The following is a 9,405-nucleotide window of genomic DNA, read 5'->3' as shown; positions in this document are numbered from 1 at the left end:
ACCATGGCATTTTCTCTCTCTGTGCTCCTCCCAGTTTCTCTGGAAACCGCTGGAGATACATGTCCTGGCTGTCTCCAGGCACTGCGGCTGTCTACAGGGGATTTCCACACAGCATAGTTAATGCTGCCAGCCTTCATGTACTGTTTGCAGACATCTTTAGAACACAGAGTTGATCTGCCAATGGGCCTGGTGCCTGAAGCCAGACTTGAGAGAGCACACCTTTGTTTCAGACGCTGTCCTGCTATGTGATGCCCCAAATCTTCCTGACACGGTACATATGGAAGGCATTGAGGCTTTGCTCTTGGCGGTTGTAAGTTGCCCACGACTTCCATAAAGCAGCGTGCTCAGCACGCAAGCCTGGTACTTCTTCGTCTTAGACCGTCTCCTTTTGGAGAGGTGAGCCATTGCCATAACCAATATGCTTGCCCAAGGAAAGGTTCCTCAATGCTGATGTGTGGAGTGCTGGTCATGTCCTGACCCACTATGTTGATCTTCATCAGGCTGAACTCCATGCAGGCTTGGGCAAAACAGTTGGTGAGTCTCTGTAGAGCTTCCTTGGAGTGTGCTGTCAAGGCTGCATCATCTGGAAACAATACATCCTCGTGCAAGCTTGACCTATTTACCCTGCCTCTAGATCAGTAGTCTTCAACCTTTTTAGACCCACATGCATTTGGAGATCCATTTCTTACTATTTTACCATATATTTGCATGGCGGAAAAGCTTCTGTTCCTCCCCACCTTGGGTCATTCCATGACTCACTAGTGGCTCCCAGAGCCGGTGTGGTGTAGTGGTTAAGAGCGGTAGACTCGTAATCTGGTGAACCGGGTTCGCTTCCCCGCTTCTCCACATGCAGCTGCTGGGTGACCTTGGGCTAGTCACACTTCTCTGAAGTCTCTCAGCCCCACTCACCTCACAGAGTGTTTGTTGTGGGGGAGGAAGGGAAAGGAGAATGTTAGCCGCTTTGAGACTCCTTAGGGTAGTGATAAAGCGGGATATAAAATCCAAACTCTTCTTCATCTTCTTCTCCCAACCCACCTGCTGAAGACCAGAGCTCTAGATTATCAGTTTTAAATAACTTGTGCTAGTATTCAGCCTTGAGTGCCCAGTTCATTTCACTGCATTTATTCCTGCCCTTTATTTCCTGTCGCTTCCAAACCATAAAGAGGCTTTGACGTTCCACTCAATGGCAGGTATCCTACTGTATCACCACAGGGGCCTTGGGTAAGAAACTTAATACAAAGCTTAAGGAATAATTTTAAAAAGCTATTGACACTTTATTCAATGGGCCACCAGGAACTGTATGCCTGTTGACAGCCTCCAGATAGTTCCAATAGGTTGAAGCATGACTTCTTCCCCCTTACATAAGCCATGTTGACTGTTTTTCACCATGGCATCATTATTCCTTCAACAGTGAAAAATTGTTCAACCAGAATGTCGGGAGAAAAATTGCTGAGGTTTATGTTCTTTATTTATGGAGACAGAACCTAATCGGTGTCTGCGGAGTCCCAGTGCCAGAAACAAAAGTCCTGCCTTGGATTGTTCACCTCGGCAAAAAAGAATGGGGCAGTTGTCTTGAGCCAAGCAGTAGTCATCTCTTTTATGCCATGTGTGCGCACATATAATGTGGAAACTGTTGACTAGATTCCTATTGCTCTCGAAGGATATTTTTGCATGGCAGGAAATTGGGCTTTGGTAAGCCCAGTTGGAGCTGCACCAGCTGATTCTACACAATAAGCTTAACCAACTGCTCACCACTGGGTTGTGCATGCAGCAGATCAAGGGGGTGTTGGTGTTTTGCCATGGTAGAATGGACTGTGCCACTTCAGACCAAGCTAGGGGAAATGGCATTTTGAATATTCCTTTGTGTGGAACCCCCCCGCAAAAAGCTCACTGCAAGAAGAAAAATGACACACAGGATGTGAACTAGAACCTTTCTGCTAGTTTTTTACTTGCAGGATTTTTAAATATATAGAGAGGTGGGGGGACATTTAAAAATAGCATCCCCTATTTCCACTCTGAAGTGGTATGCTCCATACTAGCACCTCCTATTCTGCTGCATATGAAATCCACAGAGCATGAAATACAATTACACATACAGTGTATGACTTTGGCTCTTACCCTAAAGAGTATATGCCCAGCTGAACACAATGGAGCCTATTTTCGAATGGTCCTGCATGGGGTTGGGCCGCATGTTTCAACTGGGCATGAGACTAACACTGAAATCTTACACCTCTATGCAGAAGTAAACTGCACTGAGTAAGGTTGAGCTTATTCCCAAAAAGTGTATATAGGATTTCAGCCTCGGGGGTCAAGCGAAAGGCTGAAAGGAAAAAGCTGGCTTTAAAAATGGCCTACAATCTTTCATAAAAATTGAGCAAGTTATCAAGATTTTAATATGATAATAAGTGGGGAATTTTGTGAATTGTGTGCACGCGCCTGTTTGAACAGAAAGTCCAGTAGTATCTACGCAGTGTGGCAAGTTGGCTGCATGTTTGGCCTTTGCTCCTTATGACTGTTGCTGCATGAACATAGCTCTATGCCACTAAGGCTGTGTCCGCATTACTGAATTAAAACAACTGGGTCATTATTTTTCTCAGTTTGGATCAATACTGGTTTGTGGAGAAATACACCAAAACCCAGCGTTTCCTAAGAAACTATAGCATATATGTGGATAGTAGCTAATGTGGTGTGTTCACCCCTTCCTAAGCCAGCGGTGGAAGCACATTGAATGCAGCTTAAATGGAATGTATACACAGCCTGAGTCTGCTCAGCTAATCCTGGGAGCATTGACTCGGAAAGGAACAGCCTTCCTTCCATTCCATCCAACTGTACTGACTGAAAATTTAGTTTTCTTGCTTCAGTACAGGGTATAATAATGGTGGTGGGACACAGGTGGCGATGTGGTCTAAACCACTGAGCTTCTTGGGCTTGCCAATTGGAAGGTCAGCAGTTTGAATCCCCGCGACGGAGTGAGCTCCCATTGCTATGTCCCAGCTCCTGTCAACCTAGCAGTTCGAAAGCACCCCAGTGCAAGTAGATAAATAGGTATCGCTGTGGTGGGAAGGTGATCAGCATTTCTGTGCGCTCTGTCTTCTGTCATGGTGTTCCGTTGCGCCAGAAGTGGTTTAGTCATGCTGGCCACATGACCCGGAAAGCTGTCTTTGGACAAACACCGGTTCCCTCAGCCTGAAGCGAGATGAGCGCCACACCCCATAGTAGCCTTTGACGGGACTTAACCATTCAGGGGTCCTTTATAATAATGGGCTGGGGCAGGCCAGGGCCCACAACCCAGTTCCCTTGTTGGCCAGGTGGAACTCGATAGCTTTGGAAAGAGGTGTGTGATTCTTCAGCTGGAGTAGGCTCAGAACAGTTAAGGCCCACATGCCTCAAAAAGCCCAGATACAGCAATCAGCATGCAAAGTACAAAAGGAAAACAGAGCTGAGCTGCTGTGTCTGCTCAACTGTCCATGTTGATGGGGCTTGGCTTGGACTCTCCTGGACCTCTATGGGGCTGTGCTTCAGGTTTGACTCTGGACTGTATCCCGACTGCTGGCCTTGAGACTTGGCTACCTGGATTGACCGTCAACTGCATTTCCTGATCTTGGGAATTTGCTTGTGTGGATTGGCCACCAGATTTGCTGCCAGTAGGCCAGGGGTGCAGGACAACCCCCCAACATAATTTGGTACTGTGTTCCGTGTGTCATTTCCCAAAGCAGTGGCACTGAAGTTCCTACCTGGTAATGTTGTCTTCCACGACGTTTAATCTGAGATTTTGTAGGGACTAGCCACTTGATGAGCCCCTGAACAGGAAGATGTCTGTCAGGTGGAAAGTGACATCTGACTCATTTGGCAATTTATTTCCTTGAAGGGGGAAAACACTCCTGTCGATCTCATTAGAAATGCCCACAGAGGGACAACCTACCTAAACATTACACGTAAATGTGTGCAGTGAAACCCCAAGTGCCCTTTCTTTAATGAAAACAGTCACTTGGGGAAGAAGTGGCCTAAATTGGGGGGAAATCGGAAGGAGAGGAAGACAGGGTGCTTAACCCTTTCCCCACCTATCACTTCCCTGCTCTACAGTAAATCTCACCCAATAGCACTTTCCCTCCTCATTTGGGAAGATGGTTTGTGGCAGAGAGATGAAGGATTAAGCATGCACCCTCTGATTGTATACACACCACACATTTAAAGCACATTTAACACCACCACCCCGGCAATAAATGTTGAGACCTGTGGTTTAAGGGTGCTGGGAATTGTAGCTCTGTGAGGAATGAAGGGTTCAGGAGGGTGCTTTAAATATACAGTGGTACCTCGGGTTAAGTACTTAATTCATTCCGGAGGTCCGTTCTTAACCTGAAACTGTTCTTAACCTGAAGCACCACTTTAGCTAATGGGGCCTCCTGCTGCCGCCATGCCGCCGGAGCATGATTTCTGTTCTCATGCTGAAGCAAAGTTCTTAACCTGAGGTAATATTTCTGGGTTAGGGGAGTCTGTAACCTGAAGCGTATGTAACCTGAAGCGATGTAACCAGAGGTACCACTGTACATTGTGTACACACACACACACACACACACAGTCTTTCTCTACCTCTGTGCTCTAACTGGCCCTTCCTTAGGCAGCTTCTCTTAGTCTTTCCCTCTCTCCCTCCCTTTAAAAGGCTGTTGGGAATTTTGTTACATGCATTTGCGTGCAGTGTTTAGTTAGGCCCCAAGATCCAAAACCACAGCCCTGGTGAATGTAGTCAGCCACACTTATCACCTGGCTATACTATCCCTTACATAGAACTCCTAATGTCTGTTGCTTTGTTCAGGACACTGTTCACCGTGGGCCAAATAAAATCCCCTGCTAATGCAAATGCAATAAAGCAAAAGCATTTAAAAAGCCCAAACTTGGCCCTTGTGGCAGCACTCTGGCAAACCTCTTCTTGGGGCTTTTGCAAAGCCAAGAACATGAAAGAGGTGAAAGGAGGACAAGGTGTAATCCTCTGGAGTGGCCCTCAGATTTGTTGTGGGATTTGTTGTTGTTGTTGTTCAGGGAGAGGGAGTTGTTTCTTCCTCCTCCCCTGAAGGCAAAAAAAAAAAAGGGGGGGGGGGCGATTGGCAAAGTGTTTGTACATCAGGCCTGTGAGAATGACTCCACTGATTCAAAGAGAGATATGGGTTCGCTTGGGTTTCTGACCTGAATTTGAATTTTCTGATCTGCAAGAATACATTTCTCTTGCTAACATTGTTTTAAAGAGCCTTGCTGACCAGTGGGGGTAGGTTTGTGAAGCAGCTGGACACATAAGGTAAAAAGCCTGTCTCCAACAAACAAGTGCAAGTTCTCTTGAGAATAGGCAAGCTTTTCTTTGACATTTCTTTGCTTCGGTTCTGGGGCACATAGTTGGCAGTGTGTCTTGCTTTCTGCTTTTGTCCACTGTCGTCATTCTGTGTTACATAATATTCAGCTCACAGAGATTGTCCTGGCAAAGCAAACAAATAGAGCATGCTAGCATTAGCGTGTGGTTTCAGCTCTCTTGCTCCAAAGCCATCTTTCTTCGTGACCGTCAACAAATGTGCTTGCTTCCATTTTGCGGTCGTCTTAATCTTGGTGTTGGTGACAGATTTAAAGCCATGCAGGTATTTTTCATTCCAGGGCACTCTCAAACCCGACCCTCTGCTAGCAAACAGCTGGGCTCCTGCCTAAATCTAACATCATTGGTTAGTTTAACTGTGACTAAATCAAATTGCTTATGACAATTGTAGAATGTGCCATGCTTTTTTTCTATAAAAAAAAGATTGCTGCCAGTCTTTCAAAAGACACAATTGATTTTTCCGGTTGGTTTTCAGCAAGCTGATTTTTTATGAGTTTGGGGTGTTAAGCTGGATCCATGGATCATAAAACTGGAGGGGACCTTATACTCCATGTGGTCAAGGTGTAGGGAACTTTGGGCCTTCCAGATATTGCTGAACCGTAACTCCCACTGTCCCTGCCCATTGGCTGTGCTTGCTGGGCTCATAGTTCAGGAGCATCTCATGGACCAAAGGTTCCCCATACCTGATGTACACCAATGCAGGAAATCCAGACCTAGAGCATACCCAACAGATGGCTGTCCAGCCTCTGTCTGAAGACCTGCAGCAAGAAACAGCCCACCTTCACCTTCTAGGTCAGGGTTTCCCAAACTTGGGTCTCCAGCTGTTTTTGGACTACAGGTTTGGAGAAACCCTGCTGGTTTCTGTGGTTGAACTGCTCTTATTTATTTAGTTAGTTAGTTAGTTAGTTAGTTAGTTATTACCTTTATGGACCACTTTTATCTTCCAAGGAGCTCAAGGTGGTGTACATGGTTCCTCTTTTTGGCATTTCATCCTTTCACTGACGCTGTGAAGTAGGTTAGGCTAAGAGATGGTGACTGGCCCAAGGTCACCCCGTGAGAGTCATGGCTGAGTGGGGACTCGAACCCTGATCTCCAAGGCCATAGTTCAATACTCTAACCACACTGGCTCTGCTCTTGCTACCAATGTTTCTCCAGATGCTCAAGAAAAATCTAACTTGTTAGATCTCATCCTGTGCCTAGCAATCTGTGCCTAGCACATGGCGTAGTTGTTTCAAAATATAACTATCAGAATGTCTTGTACCTACCACATCGATCTGAAAAAAGGAAGAATTCTTTTCCCTGAGGCTAAATGCCCTGAAGTCTTCCATGACTACTTAAATGTAGCTGGGAATTGGCAGAATTTGGAGAATCCCTTCTGTTAAACTGACCATCTGCATGGAGTATATTCCAAAACAAGGTCATGGGAAGGCAAATTATGGTGTGAGAAATTGTTGGGAGTTACGTTTAAAAATGCTCAAAGAACAGGCTTGGTCTTTAAAATCAAAATGAGCAACCCTGCTATTACATCCAATCTGATACTTTGCTTTTTAAAACACATCTATCATCATCACCACCATCATTACTAAGACAAGTCGATGCTATTACTTAATAAATTGGAAGATGCAATACATTCTAGTATTTTTGTGAGATTGTAACTTTGGTTCCCAGTACCAAAATGAGTTCCATTTATGCACTGGCAGGTATTTCTAAAACATTCCTAAAATCAGTGGCTGGCAGACGAGAAGAGTCTGAAAAGACAGCTTGTAGCTTCAAAGGCTCATCCCATTTAATGGATTCCTTATGAGTAGAATTCCCATTCCTGTCTTTAGTAATGAATCTAGAATCATAGACTCATAGAATTGTAGAGTTCGGAAATGACCTCAGAAGTCATCTAGTCCAACCCCCTGCAATGCCAGAATCTCAACACAGGATCCCTCATCCAATTGGAAACCATACCGGACCCTTAGCTTTGCAAATGTACTAGCAGTTCTATTGCTGCACCCCAGGGGACAAGTATGGTTTTAATTTGGTATAAACAGCTGTTGCTGTGGTGGTTGCAGCAAATCCTATAAAACTCTCGAGTGTCTGTTGACATTGGTGCATGCAAGCTTTTGAATATAGTGCATCTTTTAAATAAAATTTGCTCCTTCCAAAGGTGGGACTTAGATGCCCTTCCATTCTAAGAAAGAGTTCTCTGTAAACCTAAAGCCTGTAGCCCAGGAGCACGCAGTCAGGCAATATATAGATGGTTGTGTATCCTACTTTACAGAGGACAAGCCTCTGTCTGAAGGGCTGTCTGGTCCAAGCTAGGTTTAAAAATAAACAACCCTAAGAAGGGAGAACGAAGGCCTTGAAGTTGCCCATTGACTTGCTACCTGCTGCCACTTCTGTGGTTGAAGTTCTGGTAGGCTCCAAAAGAATGTGGGTCCTTGGCAAAACCTTGATTCATCCTCAGACCTGGGAGAAATTTGGATATATATTTTAAAATGTAGATATCCTCCTCCCTCGTTCTCTTAGAGTGGCAATGGCACCCACCTGAGAGGTGCCAGAACTGAGTCCTGACGAGTTCCAGCTAGGAAAAAAAGTCCTGGGTCTGGTGCATCATGTTCTGTAGGTGTTCCAGTCCAGATCTTACACAAAGCTCTGGAGACTTTGTCCTGAGGCAGCTGTGGAATTAGATTTCTGGTGGGCTTTTCTCATGCCTAATGTTTTTAGTGAGGGGAGGCTTTGGCCCACTAGATGTTGATAGACTACAAGGCCCAGCAAGCATGGTCAATGGCCAGGGATGATGGGCGTTGTAGTTCAGCAACATCCATAGGGCCAAATGTCCCCCACACTTGCTCTAAATAAAGTGCTTTGCTCACCAGCCTTCCCACGAACAGTACATCTTACAATTACTGTGAAACAATGGGCAATTTCATTCATATTTTAAGATTGCAGGCAGGCGATCAAAATATGGAAAATAAATATTAATCCCCCCATCTTGAATGTAAACTATTTCCTATAAAACTGCACATAAAAAGATAGTAACCTATCTCCAGACCCATATTGGGGCTAAAGTTGCCAGTTCCAGTTGGGATGAGCTGTTAAAGTTCCCATAAATTTCAATTAAGGGCATAAAATATATCCTGTCTTTGTGAGGCCAAACATTGCAGCTTTACACAAATATTCCAATCTAGCTCTAAAAGCAATCCATGGTATTTTGAGGAAAATATGCCTAACATTTTTATTTTTAAATCTTCGTATAAATCTATCCCCTTTCATTCCAGCAGTTTTGGGAAATACTTTTTCTTCAGTAGCTAGCAAAGCTGATAAAAAAATAAAAAATAAAAGTTCCCTTCCAGTTTCTTATTGAATGATTCAGAGGTTCCAGCAGAAAGATGCTAAAAAGCGCCAGCCTTGAGCAAAGCAATCTCAGCAGCCTGATGGCTTCCCAACATCATTATAACTCACAAATGTCTTCACCTTGACAAAAAGAAGGGATAAAAAAATAGTCAGACCTCGGGTTGAATGCGCTTCGGGTTGAGCGCGTTTGAGTTGCGCTCCGCGGCAACCCGGAAGTAACAGAGTGTGTTACTTCAGGGTTTTGCCGCTTGCGCATGCGCAGATGCTCAAAATGACGTCACACGCATGCGCAGAAGTGGCGAAAAGTGACACGCGCGTGCGCAGACGTGCCATCACTAGTTACGTTTGCTTCTAGATGTGAACGGGGCTCCGGAACGGATTCCGTTCGTATCCAGAGGTACCACTGTATTGCTACTAATTTCTTATGGGGGGGGCATATACATCTACATCGAATATTGTGATATAAGTGCTTAATTTTGATTTAATTCAAACAAACATTACAGCAAACCATGGTTTGAACTAAACTGGCAAACTGATTTATATTGTTGAAACGGTGCAATTTCTTCCTCATTTGATGAGAGACGTATAATAATCTGCATCTTCCTAAAATAGGTCAAACTGTATCAAACGATATTATTTGTTAAAATACTGGAATCACTCAGGTTGCTTTATTCTGTTTTTGTTGTGTTTCTAAATAATAGCTG

The sequence above is a fragment of the Podarcis tiliguerta genome, assembly GCF_965153285.1.
Source record: "Podarcis tiliguerta genome assembly, chromosome: 10".
NCBI lineage: Eukaryota > Metazoa > Chordata > Lepidosauria > Squamata > Lacertidae > Podarcis > Podarcis tiliguerta.
Note: the sequence above shows the minus strand (reverse complement) of the source record.